The sequence below is a fragment of the Prionailurus viverrinus genome, chromosome B2, assembly GCF_022837055.1.
Source record: "Prionailurus viverrinus isolate Anna chromosome B2, UM_Priviv_1.0, whole genome shotgun sequence".
Taxonomy (NCBI): domain Eukaryota; kingdom Metazoa; phylum Chordata; class Mammalia; order Carnivora; family Felidae; genus Prionailurus; species Prionailurus viverrinus.
The window spans coordinates 111,186,837-111,211,169 of record NC_062565.1 but is presented as its reverse complement, the minus strand read 5'-3'; the positions used below and the strand labels follow the sequence as shown (position 1 = coordinate 111,211,169).

At 36.2% G+C, this 24,333-nt stretch overlaps 1 protein-coding gene across 1 annotated transcript in view; it reads right to left on the bottom strand.

The window, feature by feature from the left end:
• CLVS2 (clavesin 2) overlaps nucleotides 1-24,333 on the bottom strand; it is a 64,425-nt gene that overhangs the window by 12,848 nt on the left and 27,244 nt on the right. The gene's annotated exons all lie outside the window — the stretch shown is intronic.

The window sequence follows — 24,333 nt, the reverse complement described above, 5'->3', positions numbered from 1 at the left end:
CACATAAATGGACTGATTCTTGCTACTAGTTGAAAAATTCCACACTGAACTGACTACAAAAGTCTTCTTTAAAAAAAAAAAGGGCTATACCACTAGAAGTCTCTCTCAAGGTATATCATGATAATTAGCATTCTTCTGGATTCTATTTAGAGCATGAATGGGAACAAATGAAAAGTAAAGGAACTGAAATAATCAGATGCATTTTTTTAATTTAATATTTTCTTAAACAAGATTGTCTAGTCAAAAACACACATGGCATAACCCCATTAAAATATTTTAGTTTTGGGGGGACACTTTGGAACATTAATAATTAATTCGTGGTTTTGCATATTGATTTTCAGAGCGAATAAGCATTTTTTTTTTTTTTGCCAAGCGATATCTATCTCTGAGACTAACACATTATAAAAAGGCAACAGTACTGGCTGCCTAGGTGGCTCAGTCAGCTAAGCATCCAACTCTTTATCTCGGCTCAGATCATGATCTCATAGTTTGTGAGTCTGAGCCTCACATTGGGCTCTGCACTGACTGTGTGGAGCCTGCTTGGGATTCTCTCTCTCTCTCTCTCTCTCTCTCTCTCTCTCTCTCTTTGTCTTTCTGCCCCTCCTCTACTTCCTATCTCTCAAAATAAATAAAAATAAACTTAAAAAATAAAAAGAGAACAGTACTAGATAAATAAATAAATAAGAATAACTAAAGATAAAATTTGTCTCCTTTAATGCCAGTGTCTTACTTCTTTTATAAATACATAGTTTTCATTTATCAAGAAGTTATTACAATAATAGAAATGAATCAGATAGAAATACAGACATAGTATGTTTTTAGGTTATGACATTTTTATACATAAAAAGAAAATAATGTATATACAATAAAGAGAATGCTAAGATAAACACCCATGTGCCCTCTACTCACCTTAAGAAATAGAACATGGTTAATAACCTTAAAGTTTATTGTATTCCTATTCTTTGATCTTCTACATTTTAAAATTTATATTGTAATTCTTTTGCTTATATTTTATTTTATAAACATTATAAATATATAAATATAATATTTTACTTGTTCTATAGTTTATATCTTATATATTTTATTTATTTTTATATATTATAGTTTTTGCTGGCATGTATATATATATTTTAGGGATATATGTGTTTATATATATGTATGTATATATATATATATATGTGTGTGTATATATATATATATATAGAGAGAGAGAGAGAGAGAGAGAGAGAGTTAAGTTTTCTAACTACTTAAACTTTATCAAAATGTCAGTGAATATATTTTTCTATTGTCATATAACATTGTTTTTAAGGTTTCCTGTATTTGAGTTTTCTACATGCATAGGTATAGTTCATGGTCACTATTGTATAGCATACCATTGTATGATACCTCACAATTTATTTTGTATTGTCAATGCATGGTGTTTTCCAAATATTTTGTCTGTTTTGCCATTACCAGTACAGCTGCTTTGCAGACTTCATTCTTGGACATGTCTCTTGGGCATGTTCAAGTGTATATGTGGGGTATATATCTGAACTGTTAACACTGAGTCATAGAGTGTAGAGACTTCAGCTTTACACAACTGGTAACAACAAGTATATCAATAGTATATCAATTTATACCCCTCCTTCCCCCAGCAATGAGGAAAGTTCCAGCTCTTACCCATACCACACTTGGTACTGTCAATCTGTTGAATTTTGCCAATTTATTGGGTATAAAATAGATTTTCATGTAACTTTAATTCCCTAGTTACTTGGTCTTTGCTTATTTTAATTCCATCATTAATAACATTATTTAGTAACATAACCATTTAATTAATACATACTTATTTTGTTTTATAGTCCTTGAGCATGTGAATTTGCTTACTGTCTCTACTGATCTTGCTTACAGTATCTTGTTTATGGTGAACTTATATTTGGCTAATATTAGCCATTGGGAATCCTGAAGGAGCTGGCTTGAGGATGCTTTTCCCCAGATGAGATCTGTATCAGCTCCTACTCAGTGCCATCAACCTAGTTTGGCTTTAATTCAATTTCCCATCTTGGGGTTTCTGATTGTACAGTGTATATTCAAACCTCAGCCTCATGAGATAATTATGGCCTCAGACTATCACAGAAGATAATTACCATTATTATTAATACCAATATTATCATTATTATTATTTTCCCACCTGCTTATGGGAAAGGCAGAGAGGTTTACCTAAAGGTTTCCTAGCCAGCAGTGATTTTCCTAGCACAAACCTTCCCTAAGGGTGCCACACCTGGAGGAATGCAAAATCTCACATCTAGTCCCCCATTTACCCTCAACTAGGGCAAATCTAGTCTCTGCTTCTGCCCACCCCACACCTTAGGCAATCATTACACTCTAAATCTGTAGGCTCCTGCAGCCAACATTTGCCTCCAGAACCACCCAGGTTTCACTTATTCCCTGGGTTTTTTTTGTTTGTTTGTTTTGCTTTGTTTTTTTCAGTAGACTCTGTGTTCTTGTCTCAGGGTCCAGAGGCAGGTGACGGGTAGGTGCGATTCTTTTGCTGTGATTTACCTAACACCTTTGTGTTTCCTGGCAGGAAGATCTTCAAGAAATTTTAACCTACTGCATTACCTGAAGCAGAACTACTTGGAATGCTTTTAAAATACACTCTTGAATGAACATTTAATCTCTAGAACAAATCTGAATAAACACCAGCTATCAAGTTTTATGCCAAGTGTTTAAGACAGTGATTTTTAAACAAAATCACACAGAGGCCATGCTTCTTCTATGTACTTTAGAAGGCCATGCTTCTAAAAATGTACACAAAACTTAAGCATGAGTTCATGGGCATTCTTGACTGTATCTTTACATAAAGAATGACTTAATCAGTACCAAATCACATTTAAGACAGGGTGAAAGTGGAGAACACTGACTTTGCAATCAAATTAATCCAGGTTAAAATTCTGATTCAATGCCATCTCTCAGGCATCAAAGTCCAAAACAAGGATGACATAATCCCTGATTCCTTCCTTCTCTTTACTGTGATGCCCTTGTTTCCTTCCTCTCTCTCTTCTACTTGTGGTATTACAATTACACATACGTTGTACCTTCTATAGCTGTCCTCCAGTCCTTGGATACTCTGTTCCATTTTTCTTTTCAGTGTTCTTTCTCTTTGCTTTTCAGTTTTGGAGGTTTCTTTTTTTTTTTTTTTTATGAAATTTATTGACAAATTGGTTTCCATACAACACCCAGTGCTCATCCCAAAAGGTGCCCTCCTCAATACCCATCACCCACCCTCTCCTCCCTCCCACCCCCCATTAACCCTCAGTTTGTTCTCAGTGTTTAAGAGTCTCTTATGCTTTGGCTCTCTCCCATTCTAACCTCTTTTTTTTTTCCTTCCCCTCCCCCATGGGTTCCTGTTAAGTTTCTCAGGATCCACATAAGAGTGAAACCATATGGTATCTGTCTTTCTCTGTATGGCTTATTTCACTTAGCATCACACTCTCCAGTTCCATCCACGTGGCTACAAAAGGCCATATTTCATTTTTTCTCATTGCCACGTAATATTCCATTGTGTATATAAACCACAATTTATTTATCCATTCATCAGTTGATGGACATTTAGGCTCTTTCCATAATTTGGCTATTGTTGAGAGTGCTGCTATGAACATTGGGGTACAAGTGGCCCTATGCATCAGTACTCCTGTATCCCTTGGATAAATTCCTAGCAGTGCTATTGCTGGGTCATAGGGTAGGTCTATTTTTAATTTTCTGAGGAACCTCAGCTTTGGAGGTTTCTATTGATATATTCCCAAACTCAGAGATCCTTTCTTTAGCCATGTCCAGTCTAATAGTAACTCCATCAAAGGCATTCTTCATTTGTTACAACATTTTTTATCTCTAGATTTTTTTTTCTTTTTTAGACTTTCCATTTCTCTACTTATACTATCCATCTGTTTTTGTATGTTGTCTACTTTATCCATTAGAGCAGTTTGCTGTCTCTTCAAGGTGTGTTTTTAGACTTTTTTTAGTACACTTTATAATTTTTTTCTTGATAGCCAGACATTATGTACCAGATAAAAGGAACTGCTGTAAATTGGCCTTCTGTAATGTGGTGGTGAGGTGTCATGGGAGGGAAATGTTCCACAGTCCTATGATTAGGCTTCAGTCTTTTAGTGAGTCTGTGCCTCTGGACTGTGAACTCCCAAGTGTTTCTCGGGGTTTTTTTTCTCTTCCCTTAGGTGGGACAGGTAGCCTAGAGTTGTGTATTTCCCTTCTGCCACCGGAAGGCTGGAGTGTGGTATCTCCCTACCCCTAGGTCAGTTAGGTTCTATTAATACCCTTGCAAATTATGCTCTGGTTAACTAGCTTCTCCTGAGGGCAAGCCCTGTTAGAAACAGAGGATGGCAATTGTGATGAGCACCAGGTGTTCTATGTAAGTGCCGAATCACTAAATTCCACACCTGAAACTAATAATACACTAAATGTTAACTAAATGGAATTTAAATAAAAACTTGGAGAAAAAGGCAGTAAAAATAACAGAGTGCTCTGGCATATTTCAAAGGTTTTCTTCTCCTTTCCCCCTGACATAAACACAAGGGGATTTTTCCCTAATATTTACTGTGAGAATCTGGTCCAGCTCCTAGAAGTAAATCTCACAAAAGCGTGGATGGCCCCCCAAGACTGGGCCCCCTGGAATTTTTAACTCTCAAGTTCATTCCCAATGAGACTCCAGCAATTTGTCATTCAAATTTCATGATGTCCTGGCTGGACACTGATTCTCACCATAGTTTGTTTCCTGTTAAGATTCTCTGCTCCAGTAAGCCAAGACTCCCTCTGTTCACCTGTCTGCCCGTCCAGTCTTGCTGATAGTGGTGTTCCCTGATACCTCACCTCTCTTGTGAATCCAAGAAGAGTTGTTGATTTCTCAGTCTGTTCAGTTGTTCACTTGTTAAGACAAAGTGGCGACTTCCAAGCTTCTCACAAACAGAACTGGAAACCAGAAGTCTGATTCTCTCACTTCCAATCATGCCCGAAGCCCTGCAGTATTTATATCTTCAGCTCTGTGTAGCTTCATATTTTCATATTCACCCTCATGACCACAATAAAAACCCAAACCCCACTGTGTCCACTCCCCTGTTTGGCACCATGTCACTTCCCTGCAGCCTCTTCATGTCTGTTTATGTTCAAGTGCAGTTTTATAGCATGTTGACTTTGTTCTCTCCCTCATGCCTGACATGGCCTTCCTCCCTCTTTGAATTGTCTTCTTGTGCTGATCTTTTAAGGCCTAGCTCATGCCACACTATCTCAAGGAAGCTCTTTTTGATCTTTTCTCTCGTTTTTCCATGCCCTACTCTCTCCGTGAAAAGTCCATTCTCTGTCATCACGAGCACAGTGTCTAAGTATCTTAGCGTACTTGCCACAAGACCCTTAAATTTTCTCTTTATCTGTCTGCCTCCACTACTAAACTGTGAGCTCTGAGTGCGCGATTGTGTGTTGTATATGGTCTGTTGGTGCTTGGCCTGGCATCCATTTCCACCCACTTCATGCCCCACCCCATAGGGCAGGAGATGGAAGGCTAAAACAAAAGAACTTTACAACTGCGATTCTAAATAACAACGTTCTGTAGTTCTGTCATTCTGTCGATGAGAAGCCCTTCAGCAAGATTTCAAGAACCAGTCATTACATTTACATACAGAGGCCACCATTGCATTGTTGCTGCAGTGGCAGCTGCTAGGCAAGCTCTAGAGGGGCAATTGTTTATGGCAGTGTCTGAACACTACCTTTCCACTTCCTAGGTGGCACTTCGGAGAGTGAGAGACTCCTGGGATGGGAGTAGTGAGAGGGTGGAGACAGCAGTTTCTTGACCTCTAGATCACATCTGCACGGCTGTGACCTCAAAACCAAGAAAGCGGACATAGTCTGCTAATGACATTGTCATCCCTCCCGTTTTTCCAATGAGGTTTTAAAGCGTGAACTCCCTGTATTTAAATCCATCTGTCTTTGAACTATCCAGAGAGATTTCTGTTTTGTGTGTCGAACTCAGTTCCAGACCGTGTGTAATTCATCTTCACCTTCCCAACAGTTTGAAAACGTGTGTGTATGTGTGCGTGGGTCTGTGTGTTTGTGTATATGTCCTATAGCAAAGCTAGGTGGATGTTTTTTGAAAAGAATAGATTCTGATATTAATTATTTAAGTAAACTATTTAAGTAAACTGAGCCCCAATTTCCTTATCTGCAAAATGAAACATTTAATAGGACTGCTAACAGCCAACCATAGCTGTTAGCCATTAAACACACCTCCTAAGTACTGGGTTACCATATTAACAATCTATTTTTTTACTCTACACATATAGAAATGACTATGGAGGCAATTTTATAATGTGGTTTAATGGGTAGTTATTTGGTCCTAAAACACTGCATAGTACAAAATAATAATCAAAATAACAATATACAGCATGCTGATCATTGACTCTGCTGGCCACAGTGTTATTCACAGGAGACAATGAAATAAGTACATTGCAATTAGTGAGAGTGCAGTCAAGATAGGTGGAAGAAAGTTAACAGAATTTCTACCTTCTGAAAGCTTTTGGCAATTCACCTGCTCCCATTCATTTTCCTCTTGAGTGGTAAACTTTGTTGTGCTGGTTGCACAGATTATCTTGCCTGAATGCTTGAGTTAATGGAAACTTGGCCCACCAAAGCTCCAGTGGAATTCAACATTTCTCCAAGCCTCTGTTGACCATATGCTCAAGTAAATATCTTTCTTTGGGAGAAGATAGATTTGGAAGTACTCCCTTCATGCAATATGTGAGTTTCCTTAAAAGTTGATTGCTATTGCAAACACTTACAAAATGATATCAATCAAAGCTAAACCTCTACCTTCTCCTCATTGGCATATAAACAATATACACATTATAGATATTGGCACTATGGGCACTATATAGAGAGGTAAATATATGTATATGTATCAAATATACATAAGTAAGTTATTCATATATTTCTAGCAAAAATATGTATGCCTTACATGTCTAGCTATTCAAGAAGAAAAATTAGAAAATGAACCATTAATATATTATTCAATTTTTTAATTAATTCTGATGAAATAAAAAAATTACATGTTAGGATAATACTATTACAAGTAAATTGTTAGATCTGAAAACACATAAATCAAAATAATGTCTGGTGTAATCGCAGTACAGTTTGTAGTCATAAACATGAACAAAATGAACTCTTCCATGAGAATTAAATCCACAACTTTGGTCTTGTTTCACAAGATTGTCTAAGGTTCCTAAAACAATCAAGTGTGTTAAGAAGTATCCTCAGTGTGAGCATAGGCAAAAATTGTATGTGTAACTCACTCATTCAAAACCAAGTTCATTAGCCTTTTTAAAAAAATATAACTTATTATCAAATTGGCTAACATACAGTGTGTGCAGTGTGCTCTTGGTTTTGGGGGTAGATTCCCATGGTTCATCACTTACATACAACACCCAGTGCTCATCCCAACAAGTTCCCTCCTCAAGGTCCATCACCCATTTTCTCTTCTCCCCCACTCCCCCATCAACCCTTGTTAGCCTTTTTTCAATGCTTGTTTTTCTTTTCTACCTTTACGGTACTTTTTTGAAGCACATAATTTCAACTATTATGTGCACTATAGAAATTACTCTTCTAATTCCATAACTCTCTCTCTAAAATTATACTGAGATTAAAAATATTGCACTATTCTGTTAATGTTTTTAGTATAATTAGAGAACATGATTATTGTAGAAATTCTGAACATCAAATAATGTGTAATTTTTTAAAAAAGCTACTCATAACTTTACCAACCAGAGACAAAAGCAATATTTAAGCATTTTGGTGTGTGCTTCTATTTTTTTTAGTTAAGCTTTATATAGATGACATGAAATTCTATCTAAAAGCCTGGAATTATGAGAATAATTATAAGAATAATTTTTACTATGCCTCATAGGAATACTATATATATATATATGTGTGTGTGTGTGTGTGTGTGTGTGTGTGTATATATATAGTCTTTAAATATATATATATATATACAATATACATACAGTATATATACTATATATATATATATATATATATATACTCTCTAAAAGTGTGCCCAGGTATAGAAAGAAGAAGGTGGCTATTATAGCAGATGGTACTACTAGTTCCTTAGATCTTATCAATATTTCCTTCAGATATATTTAAACTTATTAAGATTGGTCTGCTTTACAAAGAAGTGTTAGGAAGAGGAGAAATTGGGGAAGGCATCCCTCAGGCAGAAAGATCTAAACGGCAGCACAGAACATTGAAGAGAATGGAATGAAACTACAAGAGTGACTAGTGAAAGATTGCCATTGTGAGATTACAGATCTAACATTCTGGATGGTTTTAGGAAAGGCTCAATTAAGAGTTCTGTTAATAGAGAATTCAGAAAATTTTATTAAAAAGTTTTCTCGGCCAATCTAGTAAAGAAAATCAAGACATTGCCAAAAAAAAAAAAAAAAAAAAAAAGGAGAAGGAGAAAACTTTGATGTGTCTTGATGTGCTAACCACACCATATTTTCCCAAATATGTCTTTTGAGGGTATTCTTTCTAGCTGGTATAATAGCATTTGTATACTTATATCTACCTTTTTGAATGAATGTTGTATAAGCTATTTGTATACACACTCTACCTATCTTGTAAAAGGTTAAGATTCCTGAAGAAAGTCACATTTGCCCTACTTCCAAAGCCTTGCTTCCATTCCCCACCTCTAGTGTTCTGTGCAGTGTCTGAAACTAAAGAGAATGGAGCTACCTCTATAATCTTATATTTTTAGTCTCATCAATACTAGACAGGCAAACCTAGGCAAGTCATTCCATTGCTTTCATGAGGTAAACAAGGATTTTTACCAAAATATGCTAACTAGCATATTTTGCCAAATTGAAAGAAAATAATCAGGAAACTATTTAATGACCAGCTAATTGGAATGTCTTTTTCTATGCCTGCTTCATAACTGGTAATGAGCTATGTGTAAATGGATGCAAATAACAGATTGAAAACAAAGGCTCTTGACCTGGTACAGAGAGATAGCAGTTTAAACTGGGGGGGTACAAATACAGAAGGATGCTTTACCTCCAATCTCTTAACTTCTAAATGCCCATTAAAACCTCATGCTGCCCAGGTAGCCAGACAATAAAGGAGATGGGTTAGATACAAAGTATTGTGTAAGAAACAAAATTTCACCCAGGTAGGTATTGCTCTGACATGTAGGGAAACAATAATTATTAACATTTTCTATAGTTTACTCAACACTTAAAAGGGAAAAAATAAATAAATGGTTAAAAAATGAATAGTCAATTCTTGATAGAGGAAACAATCAGCCTTCAAAGATATATCACATTGTATTTCAAAACAAGCACTTAGAAAGCCTTTCTATTTGATGAGCAATCTCTGAAACAAAATGCACATAAATTACATGCTTAAATTCTAATGATTTCTCAGCAAATAGTGTCTTAATTTTAATAAGTGTTTTAAGAAACATGGATTAACTGTGATGGATCATTTAAAAAAGTAATTAATAGTATACATTAACTTTTCATTAATGGTATTTTTATAATTAAAATTTTTTAAGATATGAGGGGCACCTGGGTGGCTCAGTCAGTTGAGCATCTGACTTCAGCAGGGGTCATGATCTCACAGTTCATGGGTTCAAGCCCTATGTCAGGCTCTCTGACTGTCAGTGCAGAGCCCGCTTCAGATGCTCTCTCCCCTCTTTCTGCCCCTCCCCCCCTAAATAAATAATTTTTAAAAAGATTTAAAATTTTATGGGGCACCTGGGTGGCTCAGTCGGTTGAGCGTCCGACTTCGGCTCAGGTCATGATCTCACGGTTTGTGAGTTCGAGCTCCACATCGGGCTCTGTGCTGACAGCTCAGAGCCTGGAGCCTGCTTCTGCTTCTGTGTCTCCCTCTCTCTCTGCCCCTAACCCACTCGCATTCTGTCTCTGTCTCTCTCAAAAATAAACAAACATTAAAAAAATTTTTTTTTAAATAAATAAAGTAAAATTTTTAAGATATGAGTATATTTTGAAATGATTTTGCCCTCCCAAATGGTAAAATCCTAATCTAAATATGCATTAAAACAAAGATATCTTCTTAGATTAAATTTTTTAATTTAAAAATAATGTCCCTATTTGCATTTGCAAACTTTACATACATAATATCTGTTTGTTTTAAGACCTTTGGCAAAATGTCAGCTATTGTTTAAATTGTCTATCATGAATACAGATGTGTCAACATGTATATCTCTTAAGGGTGGTCAACAGAATATGCTCTCCCCAAAGGCAAATGCATATCATTTATGACATTTTTAATTAAAAAATAGCCATATCCCCCTATATACATAAATATTTAGCTAATGAAGACTTCATGACACCGTGACTCCTAGTAATTTTCTTTTGCTCTGTCATTCTCCTTTTATAAAATCCAATTCCTATTATAGAGATGTGTTAGATATTCTCTTTTTCAGTTTTGTCTGAGGGTGTCCTCTGGCTTAATTTTTAAGTTAATTAGAAGGGCACCTGGGTGGCTCAGTTGGTTGAGCGTCCAACTTTGCTCAGGTCATGATCTCACGGTCTGTGAGTTCGAGTCCCACATCAGGCTCTGTGCTGACAGCTCAGAGCCTGGAGCCTGTTTCTGATTCTGTGTCTCCCTCTCTCTCTGACCTTCCCCCATTCATGCTCTGTCTCTCTCTCTGTCAAAAATAAATAAACATTAAAAAAATTTAATTTTTAAGTTAATTAGAAGTGGTGCCCATGTACAATGATGCTGCCGGATATTCTCCTTTATAGGGTGCATAAAAGAAAGCATGAAGGGACTTACTGAAGGGCTATGTCTTCTCAACGCAAATTACTAGGAAACGTGCCATAGGATTCTAAGGTGTTAAATAATCATGGCTTTTAATTGTGAGTGGACATATGCTGTAGGAAGCTCAGGTCTCACGCCAACATTTTGAATGCAGGGGGATTGGATTGCATTGCTTTCGTGATGCTACAATCAGCATCTATTGTTTGGACTGAGAGAGTCTTTTAACTTCCATTCAAGAGGACCAGGAGGAATCTGCTTGGGTCACTCAGAACACAGTGGTGGTCAAGGGCTACTCCAGTTTATAAAACTGCAAGCCTAGAGAAAAGCAAGGAGTTACACTTTCCTCATCCAAGATAGCACATGATTATCATCTGCTCAAAGTGAAAACAATGTAGTCTTAATATAGACGATCATTTCTAAATTTTTACTTTTGTTTTAAAAATCTTAACGGTAGATTTGGCTTGTTTAAATCTATAAGCAACCCCAATTCCTCTTCAACCAGTAAATTACCATTTATAAATAACAAATACAACAATCGCTTATAAATAACATTTAAATATATTGTAAACAACAATATAATAACTTGTTTTATCCTGATGCCACAGACAAAACACAATGTTATTCCTTTTTTTTTTTCTTTTCCTGCTAGTTATGAACACATGTATTGAAGGAATCCATACACTCTTGGCTTCTAGGTTCCAATGATAAATCTACTTACCCACAAGATAAATGAGTCTCTGTCAGCAAAAGTATCCCTGCCACATATACAGAATTACTAAATAGAACAGAGAGACTATAATGGAGAGAAAGCCTCCTAGAGTACACTATGACTATATGGTCAGGACCTCTGAAATTCGTGGACTAGAACTGACCAATCTATCTCAAAATCTCAAGTATATTCTAATTCTAGACAAATCATTATTTTGTTATTTTTTCCTGTGCCCACCATTAATCAGTTAATGCTGGCTAACGGGGCTTCAAACACAACCCTCCTCACCCTACAGGGGTCCCCGGGACAAAAATTCTGGTGTATTCATTTAGATAAATCCCTACACCTAGATAAAATTCTTAAATTACACTGGTGACTCACTTTGCATGTGGAGAGGAACATCTGGGTCTTCTGGGTTTTCTTTTTTTCAGTAGGCTCCAAGTGGAGCCCAATGCAGGGCTTGAACTCACGACCCTGAGATTAAGAACCGAACTGAGATCAAGAATCACATGCTTAACCAACTGAGCCACCCAGGTGCCCTGATCTGAGTCTTGACTAGGGTAAAATATAGGCAATTTAGTGGGATACTAGATAAAATATTCCTCCTTAAAAGAGTTCTTTCTAGCCAAAACTATTTCTTAAAGTAAAACCAACAAGGAAAACTAATTGCAATACGTTTAGCCATCATGTAACTGAATGGGCAGGAAGATCTTTCTTTTGTGAACAAAATAAGTGTGGTATTCTGCCCAGCCACTTTTTCTGTCAGAGAACGTTGATAATAGATTGAAGCAAATCACAGCTATTGAGCCTTAACATGGAGACACAAGGCTTATTTAAGTTTGTCGCTGCGGGTGTGTGCCTGGTACGTGTGGAAGTCAAGACAACCTGGAGAACATGACACCAGCCATTGTCACAACTCTTCACAATCCATGAAATACAAGTTTCAATCAAGTATAATAGCAGGAGAGAAACCAAAGTAAAAACTACCAACTTATAAAATTGTTACATCATCATGTTTCTAAGTCAGGTTCTTCTATTAAAAGTGAATGCATAGCAAGAGTAACAAATAATGGTGACATTTCTAATCAAAATAGAATATGTAGTCATTTTCTATGACCTGTATCTTGAGGCCTGTAGCTCCAATCTCTAAGTCAGCTGCAACAGGCCTTACTATCAATAATGGATTAGGTCTCTCACTTGACTTTTAAACTACTTTAGTAACACACATTCAGAAGTGCTGACATTCTCATATTCAAAATTGCCAAAGGGGAGTTAAGCTGCAGAACTTCAGCTAGAGGAATTGAGAAGAGCAAATTATAAAAAGAATTAGGCAGAAGTCCTTAAGTGGATATTTCAAGACACTCCTGCCTACATCAGGCATGTGCAACTAGACCAGATTGTTTTTAATGATGAAACTCAATCCTGCAAGGGTTTGGCAAGATGGGAGCCATCAGATTCTGTTGAGGGGATATAAATTGGTAAAACATTCCTGAAAGAAATCTCAAAATATACTTCTTTTGTTTCTTAATACCAGTATGAGAAACCAATTATAAGGAAATCATCATAAATTGGGGTAAAATTTTATGTACACCAATGTTTCATACATATTTTGTGGTGAGGAAATCACTAGAATCAATTTAAATTTATTTAAAAAGAAATATAAAAGAAAATATTTAGGAAAATATATCAAAATATTAACCTAGTTAATTCTGTGTAATTGAATAATAGATGACTTTTACTTTATGCTTTGTGTATTTTATACTTTTCAAATGTTCTAACATGACCATGTACCGTACACAAACACACACGCTTGTTAATATGTATAATAGTAAAAACATTATCTACTTTAAAAACATCAACACAAGGACAACAACATAGCCCTCTAAGCATCTATTAAATTTAGCAAATATGTACTGCACACTACTCAAGCTTGGGAAATGTAAGGGGAATGTGAATGAAGCAAAGTCCTAACTGAAGAAACTTATATAATACTGGTAAAGAGAGTAAGTAACATAAAGCAAGAAAAAATAATTTCCACAAAATGTGATTGGGTTTGAAGGAGAGAAACAATTCCATCCTGAAGAGAAAATTTGGAATGATGATGAAAATACTCTCCAAAGAGGTAGTACATGGAATAGATCATGGGGCATCAATGAGAATCTGGTACTTGTGGATGAGGCAATGGAGTGAGTGTAAGAATGTCCCAGGGAGAAGGAGCAGTAAAACCAGAGATGGGAAGACTGGGCATAAATAAAACTATATTTTAGAATATAGTTTTCAGGAATGTTTGTCAGGAGTTGAGGGTGAATGTGAGGAAATGGTGGCAGCGTGGCAAAGAAGACAGTTATGGGGTCTACTTGGACCGCCATCCAGGTTGTCTTGCCAAAGGGCTTGTAGTGGGCATTCTTGAGAAAAGAGTGGTATGTTACAGTTGTGCTGTAGGAACATTAGTTGAGTAGGGGTGTGTAGTCTGTTATGGAATTCTGACATTTTAATGTTTACGTTTTAGTGCAACCACTTTGATGTGGAGACATTCTTTCTCAGGTTAAAAATAAAACCCAGGTAGATGTTTAGTTTAATTATTTTTTAAAATGACCCAGTAATGTGTGACCCACCATCTACCAGGTCTTCCATCATGGCCACCTACCACAGGGCAGCAGGGATGAGGTGGTGAGGGTTAGAGATGGATAGGGGTGGAGTTGGACTAGGGAACTGTTAGAGTTAAGGATGAAATAAGGGTTATGGGTGTCTCGGGTGCATATTTCTTGAAATAGAAAACGGTGATTTGATGCTTTGACCTGCCCAGTTTGTTTGATGAAGTCTTGTGAAATGTCCTACTTTATTTGATTTAAAGAAGATGGAGACATGCAGTCAAATCTATTATCACTATACAGATAACTAGAGCTGAATCTGCGTCCTATCATGGTGATAAACCATAAAAGGAAAACATGTGACATATGTTAAGAAATGATTGGATACGGAGAACACCTGCCATAGAATGGCTGAAAACAGGTTGATACTTTTTAATCTTGCTTAGTTCACCACTAATTGTACTAGAAACATATAACAAAAGGATCATAGTTAAGAGGAGGTCTGAAATGTTGAGCTCTCAGTGTTAGCAGGCCATATGTGTGAGATATCCCCAAGCTTGGATAGCTCACACTGAAATAAAGACATAGAGAAGCAGAAACAGAGAAAGAAATTGAGATCCACGAATACATTGAAAGGCTCCAGTATTCTGTGTACTATTAAAATAGTAAAAATACACATTTTTCCCCTAATTGAAGTCCCTGACCAATATCATGGAACTGGCTTGAGTAAGGGGTTGGAGAGAGGAGGTCACTGAAGCCAGAATGATGTTTTCCAATCATTTGCCAGAACGCTTTTAGCTCTACTACCGCCTTCCAAGACTGTGTGGTGTCCATATGGGTTGTGAGGCAGTGGATTATAAAGACAGCTTGAGAAAGTCTAAAGATGTTTCAGGCACGTGTCCTTCAGAGAAGCACACATGAAAAACAGCACGACTAGGGCTCATGATGTAGGCAATCCCCCATCCACCTGTCTGCTAATGAGGAATTCCCATTCAGTCTCTGAACATCTCCTGCAGGGCTGGGGATAATGAAGACAATGTCACAGTTTAGCTAATCTTGGAATATTTGCTTGTTCTTACTTGTTAGTTTTATAATGGGAAGGAAGCAAGGGTTCAGATTGGGATCATCATCCCCTCTCCAAAATTCAGAAACACTTAATAAGTGTACCTCTCACTACAAAAAGAACTTTTAAGTTAATGCTTCAAAGATTTCACTGTGCTCTTCTTGTGTTTATCACACAATTTTATAGACACTTAAAAATTTTCGCTAATTTGAGAATATTCTAATTAAACACCAGGAAATTCATGTGGCCTCAGAAAGATCCTTTTTCCTTTTGCTTTACTCCCTGTTTCTTTGTTGGCAAATAATAATCATCCAAAGCTATTCCTTATAAATTTTCCTTTCCATTGCTGCAAAGTCTTTCTACAAATAAAGTTCCTTAGGAAGTAAGGCACTCAACAAGTTGTTTACCCATGGTACACTTCATTGGATTAGGAAGTAAGGAACTCAACAAGTTGTTTACCCATGGTACACTTCATTGGATTAGCAATGTCAGTGATTAGCCTTTACTGTCTCCCCATTGTGGTACAATGCACTCAAGGTCTCCATTCATTCTGGAATCTTGCAGTGTAATTGAAGAGTTCATATTAGTCTTTGGTCTGCCAATTTGTATAAACAAGATATCCAAGCATCTATATCTGATCAAGCATTGACATCAGGGCAACCATACACATTTGCAATCTGTCTTTCCATAATCTCAGTAATGACATGTAAATAAAAAAAACAAAATTTCCAGCCCAGCCACATAAAGTTGCATAAGATCTCAAGGAAACACAGATTTTTCTGAATTAAGAAATGTTCCTGACTATTGCTGTGTGTATGGATATGTGGTTGTGTGGTTAAGAGAGTTCCGTGGCTTTGACTTCTTCCTTGCAACTCATGAGTAGAAGCAAGAGATTACATGCCTTGCCTTCATTCATCCTTGAAACCTAAGCGAACACAACAATTCTGAATTAGTGACAAAGCTGATAGAGATCTGTTTTATGTAACATATGAATCTGACTTAGGGTCATGCATGTCATTTTAGACATTGAAGTATGTGACATATTTAGGCTGCTTTTGATCTATATAATGTTTTAATTCACTCTACTTTTTAGAATAGATTGTGGTTCATCTGTGAGTTACAACTTAAGTGGATTCTAAAAATTTTGTAGACAAAACAGTTACACCTTTTCTCCAACAACTTTATCTTCAATACTCTCCCAACCCCATCCATGTAGTTTGCCATTAGATCAGACTTGATGATATTCCTTTTCTCCTACCATCCACTTCCCATTCTTTCAATATGGATCTTATTTGTTTTCAAGTTCATATGTGTGTGTGTGTGTGTGTGTGTGTGTGTGTGTGTGTATCCAAAAGAAAGCTGCATTTGAAGATTTATGCATTAACTCTGAAAAGATAGTCCCCATGCTTAGGTAAAGTCATCAAAACATTCCTCTACATATAAATGTTAACAAAGAGGTGGATTTTTCTTTGAAGAGTTTTGCTTTTATCTTTCTAATATTCTTTCTGTCATATAATCAAAACCAAAATGGAACAGCAAAAAAAAACCCAACTTCTTTTAATAATTCAAATAAAAATGCTTTTTAAATATTATCCCATGGTGTTCTTCAAAAGAGATAATAGACAGTGTCTCTTCATTCTCATTCAACAATTATTTATGGTTCCTACTATATATTTGCACAATGCTGGTGGTGGGACTCAGATTCTGTTACTTTGTCACTTTTTTCACCATTCAGAAGGTATCTGTGTCTATCTATTGACTATTTTTTTTTTAATTTTGAAATAATTATAGACACACAGGAAGTTGCAAAACTGAAGAGGAAAATCCTATGCACCCCTCACCCAGTCTCCCCAAGTAGGATACCTTACTAGAAAAAAAAATCAAAACCAGGAATTTGATATTGATATAGCCATAGAGCCTATTTAGATGACATCAGTTTTGTAAGTACTCCTTCGTGAGTGTGTATTTATGTACTTCTATGCAATTTTATCACCCATGTAGCTTTCTGTAACATCACTAAATTTCATATTATTGCTGCTATATAGATATTATATTTGTAAAAAGAACAAAATCTATGTCTTTTAAGGATGTAAATTTAAAATACTTTCTGAATATAACCCCATGTTCTCTGAACGTTAAATAAAATGGATTTTTAAGAAAACGATACCTTACCCAGAAAAAGCTAAAAAATTACCTTGTTTTAATTTCATGAGCCAAATAGTATTGGTTTGAAATGTTTCCTTTAAAACAAAAAAAAATTAATACGCCAACATGGAAAAGATAAAACACAATGTTGAGTCAAAATTACACATCTAAAGATTGAGAAAATTTACTAGGAAAGCATACCACCCTAAGGAATAATTCATTTTTAAATATCTCACATAAAATAAAAACTATCTCACATAGGTAAAGAAAAAATCTCACATAGGTAAAGAAACAACAGACAGCAAATAGACTTTTGGTGTTTATGATTTACAGAATGCCCACCGCCTCTTGGACTGGCCTGTGATTGCACCATCTTAATTTTATAACTGAGAAAAATGAGGCACAGAAAGCTTACAGATTTGAAAAATTAAAGTTCCAGTCAAGCTGTTACTGCTCAAGGTGATCATGGACTTTACCATGGTTTCAAATCTACTTCTTAGTCCACTCTGCTGGAAGTTTATATTCATTAGTAAGTGCAAAAGAGATCAAAATTTGCCTATTAAGCTAGCTCTATCATCCTAAGAAAACACAGCACACACTCCTACAGCAGTGGCATTGTTCGGTCACTCTACAACCAACATCTACCTTTATCATTTTCTTAGAATAGGCAAAGAAGAAAAGCAAATTTTATTGATGACATATTCATTTAAGAAACATGTGTTAAGTCCCATTTTTTGCCATCCCTTAGTGATATTAAGACACCATCCCTGCCAGCTATAGATTTTACCACTTAGTTGAAATAAAATGTTTACACTCTATTTTACCAGGGAGCATTTCCATGGCTCACAATGATACATAAAATTATTTAAAAGTAGATGAGTACTGGGGGCGCCTGGCTGGCTCAGTCAGTGGAGCACACGACTCTTGATCTCGAGGTTGTGGGTTCCAGGCCATGTTGGGTATGGAGATTGCTTAAAAAGAAAATCTTTAAAAGAAAAGTAGATGAGCATTTTCTAATTTAAAATGACTGAACACATATACTTGTTTCCCTTACTCCTGAGACACCATTGAAAATGATGGAAGATGAATATTTTTTAAAGGAAATGAAAACTGTAAATAGTGAGTGAAGAAAAAACCAACATCGCATAAATTATTTCAAAGCATTTTTAAAATAAGAGAATGAGATAAAACTCTTATGAATAAAACAGAAGCAATGTAGATGTGAAAACCAGGGTAGGGGAGAGAGAGAGAGAGATTCAACAAGAAATGGTAGATTTAAACCAGTTCGGTGAAAAAAACGATCCAGAGTGACAGCCATCCAGCAAGATTAGAAAGCAACTAGACAAGTTAGAAGAGAAGGCCACTGGGCTAAAAGAAGAATGGTTTTTAAAAGAATAGAAGAAATTTCATGAGTAAATACTATCAAAAGATAATAATATATTGGCAGGAAACAGTGGAAAAGGGCCTTTTACTTTTTATTATAAGCTCTTCTTTTTTTTTTTTTTTTAATTTTTTTTTTCAACGTTTATTTATTTTTGGGACAGAGAGAGACAGAGCATGAACGGGGGAGGGTCAGAGAGAGAGGGAGACACAGAATCGGAAACAGGCTCCAGGCTCTGAGCCATCAGCCCAGAGCCTGACGCGGGGCTCGAACTCATGGACCGTGAGATCGTGACCTGGCTGAAGTCGGACGCTTAACCGACTGCGCCACCCAGGCGCCCCTAAATTTTTTTTTTTAACATTCATTTATTTTTGAGACAGAGAGAGACAGAGCAGGAATGGGGGAGGGGCAGAGAGAGAGGGAGACACAGAATCGGAAACAGGCTCCAGGCTCTGAGCCATCAGCCCAGAGCCTGACGCGGGGCTCGAACTCCCGGACCGCGAGATCGTGACCTGGCTGAAGTCGGACGCTTAACCGACTGCGCCACCCAGGCGCCCCTATTATAAGCTCTTCTATTGTATTTTTATGAAGAGGTAAATATCTTGTATGATATAATATTTTTGAATGGAATTAAGTATAAAAGAAGGAAAAATAGGACCGAGAGGCTGAATCATGAGACTAAGGCAATAAAAAATATCCAAATATATATCCATGTGTGTTTTAGCAGCAGAATTTACAGGTGTACTCCCTGACAACCTTCTTAAAATGACCGCTTGAAAGCTTATCAGATTCTTTAGCAGATATGTGAGCCAGAGTTAGAACTGGCATTTTCTTGAGAAAACAGAGGTGACCTGTTAAAGACACCTAACACAACAGAAATTTATCCTTCCTCTGCTCTCTGATGAACTAAATGATAACCTTTCAGGCAGGAATAAGATGGCATTTACTGAATTATTTCAACCTCATCCTAATGCATTGCAAATAAAAGTACCATGTGAAGCCATAGGATTTACTCCATGTAGTTTGTCAGAGGTAGTTTGAGTTTCAGATACTAACATGAAGAAGAAAGTATGTGTTGTCATTTGGATCTGCACAGCTTGGTTCCACTCCAATATTACCTGGACAGCAAAGTTCACTTTGGAGCTATGGAAAGAGACAAAGGGAAGCACATCTAGAAAAAATATTACTGAAGACTGGGGTGACCTTTATGCTTAGCCAGAAGGGAATGAGCAATTCTCCAAGCATTCATATATGAGTCTGAACAACATATACTTTCAGGTGACATAAAGCTTTACTTCAAAGTGACTCATTCCTACTGCTCACTGCTAGAGCTTTGAGAACATTAAAACAGAATATGAGATAAGGTTCTTGGATAACTGGGACTCCACTGAAGATTAAATATTACACAATGGATTCAAGAATCCTCTTACCTGTCTCTTATAATAGCTCCGTAGGACCAGAAATGAGATCAAAGATCAGGCACAGGTAGAATTGAACAAGAAAAGAACTAAATTTACACACTTTTATTAACAGCCTATTTAAAAACGTGCTTCAAAGAAATAAGAAAAAAATCATAAAAGGAGACACTGGGATATTATAAGACAGCACTGTGGTGGTGATAAACTGTAACTTCCTGCCGTTTTTGACAGTCGGCATTTGCAGCGCTTTGACAGAGCTTTGCTCTCTTTGTATGGCTTGCTAAATGTCCAGTGTGCAGAGGTTACGAGCATCTCACTAAGTGAGGGTGATACATCTTCAGGTCTAACAGCATTCTCCATGTAAGATGATTCATGAGAACTATTCTCCCAGTGCATTTGACAAAAACTGCCTCATCAATCTGTGTTTTAATACACTGCTGCTTTGCTATCTATGAATTCATCATCAGGAAGTATTTATTAGAAATATGGTTGATGGCATGCTTACAGTGAACCACCAGCATGTCCCAACTGTTACAATGTTTCCCTCTGCTTAATCCATCCTTTATCACAGGACCACTAGATTTAGTTATCTATTGAAATATACTATCCTGTCAAGTTGAAACTTAACTGATCACCTACAAATAAAAAAAACTTAAAACACTTGAGAGTGGCATTCATGACCTTCTACTATTAAGTATCACCTGGCTTTTGCGGAATACACCCTAATTTACTTATTCATGAATGTTAAGATACACTAAATTAACATACTTGATAATACCCAAATGCACAGTGTACATATTCATCTCTGTTTCTCCCCCAAACTGGTCTCAGCCTATAATGTTGCTCACAATACATTTTCCTTCGTTCAAAACCCTTTTAGGGCCTTCTATGGATATCTCTTTTCTTAATCCTTTCCCTAAGTAAGACCTATTCGCCCTGTCCTTGCTTTCCCTTTGGTATATCATTTTCACTTTTACAGAGCCTTGTCTGTTCAATAATATACTAAATAATATAATAACATATATTAAAATAATATAAAATGATATAATACATGTATATAATATATTAAAATATAATATTTTCTAATAGTGAGAAGTATTTGCCAAACTGATCAAAATATATTGGAGCAATTATACTTTTACTTGGGGATAAATTGACAAAGTATTTTGGGTTTAGTAGTCAACCAGAATGATACACTATTTAGAAACTATGTCATGAGAGAAAGGTTGGAAGAATAGGTGATATGTATTTGGAGAAGGATATTGTAAAATGAAAAATATCAGATCACTTCTAATGTTCAAAGGACAGACATTCTATGTTTTTGAAATATTGTTACGTAAAGGACAGTGTATTCGGTGGTCTGGCATTAATCTTGTTTTCAAGAGCTGGCATAAAGTGCAAAATTCAGAGGCCAGTTTTAGCTGAATTTAAGGAAGAGCTTTGTTGCCAAACTCTTAAAGATGAAAAGGTCTGCCTTGCAAGGAGCTGCACTAGCAGCTGAGTGTGTATAAACAGAACTTGCATAATCATCTCTTAAGACTACCACAGAAGTAATTCTTATGTAAGATGGCTTGTGTGATTTCTAAGTTTCCTTTAAATGCTAAGATTCTAAGATTCTAGACATGTCTACACTAAGCTTTTCATTACAGGATTTGACATAGTACATGCTCCTGTGTTGTGCACCTATTAAAACTGATTTAGATCTGTACGGAATAGCCAACAGCCCAATAAAGAATCACACATGACATGAAATAGCATCCCTATTAGATGAGGAAGATCACATTAGGATGCTCTCTGATATTTTAAGACTCAGTTTCCCATTCACCTGGTCTTAATTACTAGTCTAGAAAGTCTCCAGGAAAAAGAAAAATCCAATCATGTATCTGTAACCCTTAAATATTTAAAAGTATACAAATAATACAACAGGCTGTATAAGATCATGTTTTAGGAAAAACAGTTCTGATCGCCATGTCGAAAGGGGACTGGACAGGGATAAGTGGGACTCAGGGCCAATCACTTGTCTTTTGAGATTAACAAGGTGAGAGGTTAAGAAAGATTTAAATGATGACAGGAGAAAAAGGTGAATAGGAAAGGACATAGACAAAAAGTACCCTCCCCTTCTTTTCCATTATTACTTGGCCTGCACTACTGTGGACTTCCAGCATCTCTGGGCTGAATTGCTACGAAAGTCTCCTGACTTCCTGCTTTTCCAAATTCTTCCTTTAAAATTATTCCACACAATGGATATTTATAGAATGAAATCATGAGCAGATGATGTCAATCATTAATTTTTCTGTTGGTCATTTCTCATGAGTTATTCTCCTCAAAATACTCATTGATTCTCCATTCTTCATAAAATACAGTTTAAATGCAAAGTCGCTCCTATTTTGACCCCAACCCCAAGTCAGATTCCTCAAGCTTATCTTTCTTGCCTATGTTGTATCAACCCTTTACATCAGACTGCCTAGACTCGCTACATATTCAAAATGCAATATATGCATTTTCACCTCTAAACCTTAGCTCTGTTGTTTCCTTCCTTACGTCTCTGTACAGACCAATACTGTGTCATCCTTGAAGATCTAGCTCAATTTTCAACTCTTCCATAAAACCTTTTTAGCGTTTTTAGTCATACACTATAATCCCCTCCTCTGAACTACAAATAATTTCTATCTGTAAAATTTATTTAGTCACTTATTTAATTGATTTTAATCACAGGAAATCACTGACAGAAATAGCATGTATTCTCTAAAAAGCATGATTGTCTTTCTCAGGTGTAATTTATGTTCACTTTTTTGTCTTTTACTTAATTCCTCTCTGGCTATCTTATTCAGATTTGCATAAAAGTATTTTTTTTAAATAAGGCTTACTGGTGGTTCCTTGAATTCAACTTCCTTCCTTCCTCCTACCAAAAAGTAGTTAATACATGCCAAGTATAGTAGTATAATATTTCGAATTATATGCCAGCCTCGTAGCTTCATAAAACATGTTTTTTTAATCATGTTTGACTTTTTACTCCAAAGCATATTTATATTTCCATTGACTCTGCTTCCCTGAGTCTTCCTGTAAATTTCTTCTGTGGTCCCCAAATGTGACCCATCACAGCCATGTATGTTAGCACTGCATAATTTTCTTAAGATTAGCAGCTGCAGCTGCCTGATTCTATTAATTTACTCATCAACTTATGTTAATCTTATTTTAAAACAGAAACTAACCTTTTTAACATGGCATATTGTATGCTCGTTAAATAATTTGCTTTGTTTTCTACTGTATATCATGGCTATTTGAAATAAATATTTTATATTTAAAATACCATGTCTCCAATGGTAAAATGTATAAAATGCAGGAAGTACAAAAAAGAAAATGTTACCATAGTCCTACAACTCTCGCATAATTGTTCACATTCCAATGCATTTCTTCTCTTTTTTAATACATTGTTAACATAAATGTGATCATATTTTACATTCATTTATATCATACATACTTCACTTAACATTATATGTAGCCATTGCCTATATTATTACAAACTCTTCACAAACATCACTCCTAAGAGTTGAAAGAACACTCATCAGAGAAACAAGTTGGTGTTGCAAGGTCCTTCTTTATGGGGCTCTGTAGTCTTTCTCTTGTCATGAATTCTGAGTCTGAGAACTAGCTCAGAACCTAGAAAACTAGGCATGGTATTGTAATTTTACACTGGGATAGCCGTCTTCATTCCTTTTCATTTGTTTTGACTGAATATTTTAAGCATCACTTATTGTCTTCTCATCTATCTCTCCCAGAGGAGCACCGTTGCCCCGTAAAGGCCAGGCCCTTAACTGCCACTTCAGCCTTGCCCCTCATTGTAATAATTGCTCCCAACACACTTCTGATGTTTAAATGCCATCACCTGGCCAATATTTTTTTCTGAATCCTACCACCCCCATTGGTCAAGAGGTCCTTTTACTGAGTTACTCTAATGTATGAGCTCTCTTTTCCCCATAGTTCTTTTGATTTCTACTTCCTCTGAATCTTTCAAATGCCTGAGATATTGCATCCTCTAGCATATGCTCTTGCAAAAGTCTCCCATCTTACTTCACCATAAGTGAAAGTTTTAAGAACTGCACTTCTACTATATGCCTTTAGTCCACCCAGAACGAGTGATATGATCCTCCTTGCCAGCCAGCCTGTGAGTCATTTAGCTGAACTAAATGTCATTCTTGCCATGGAGG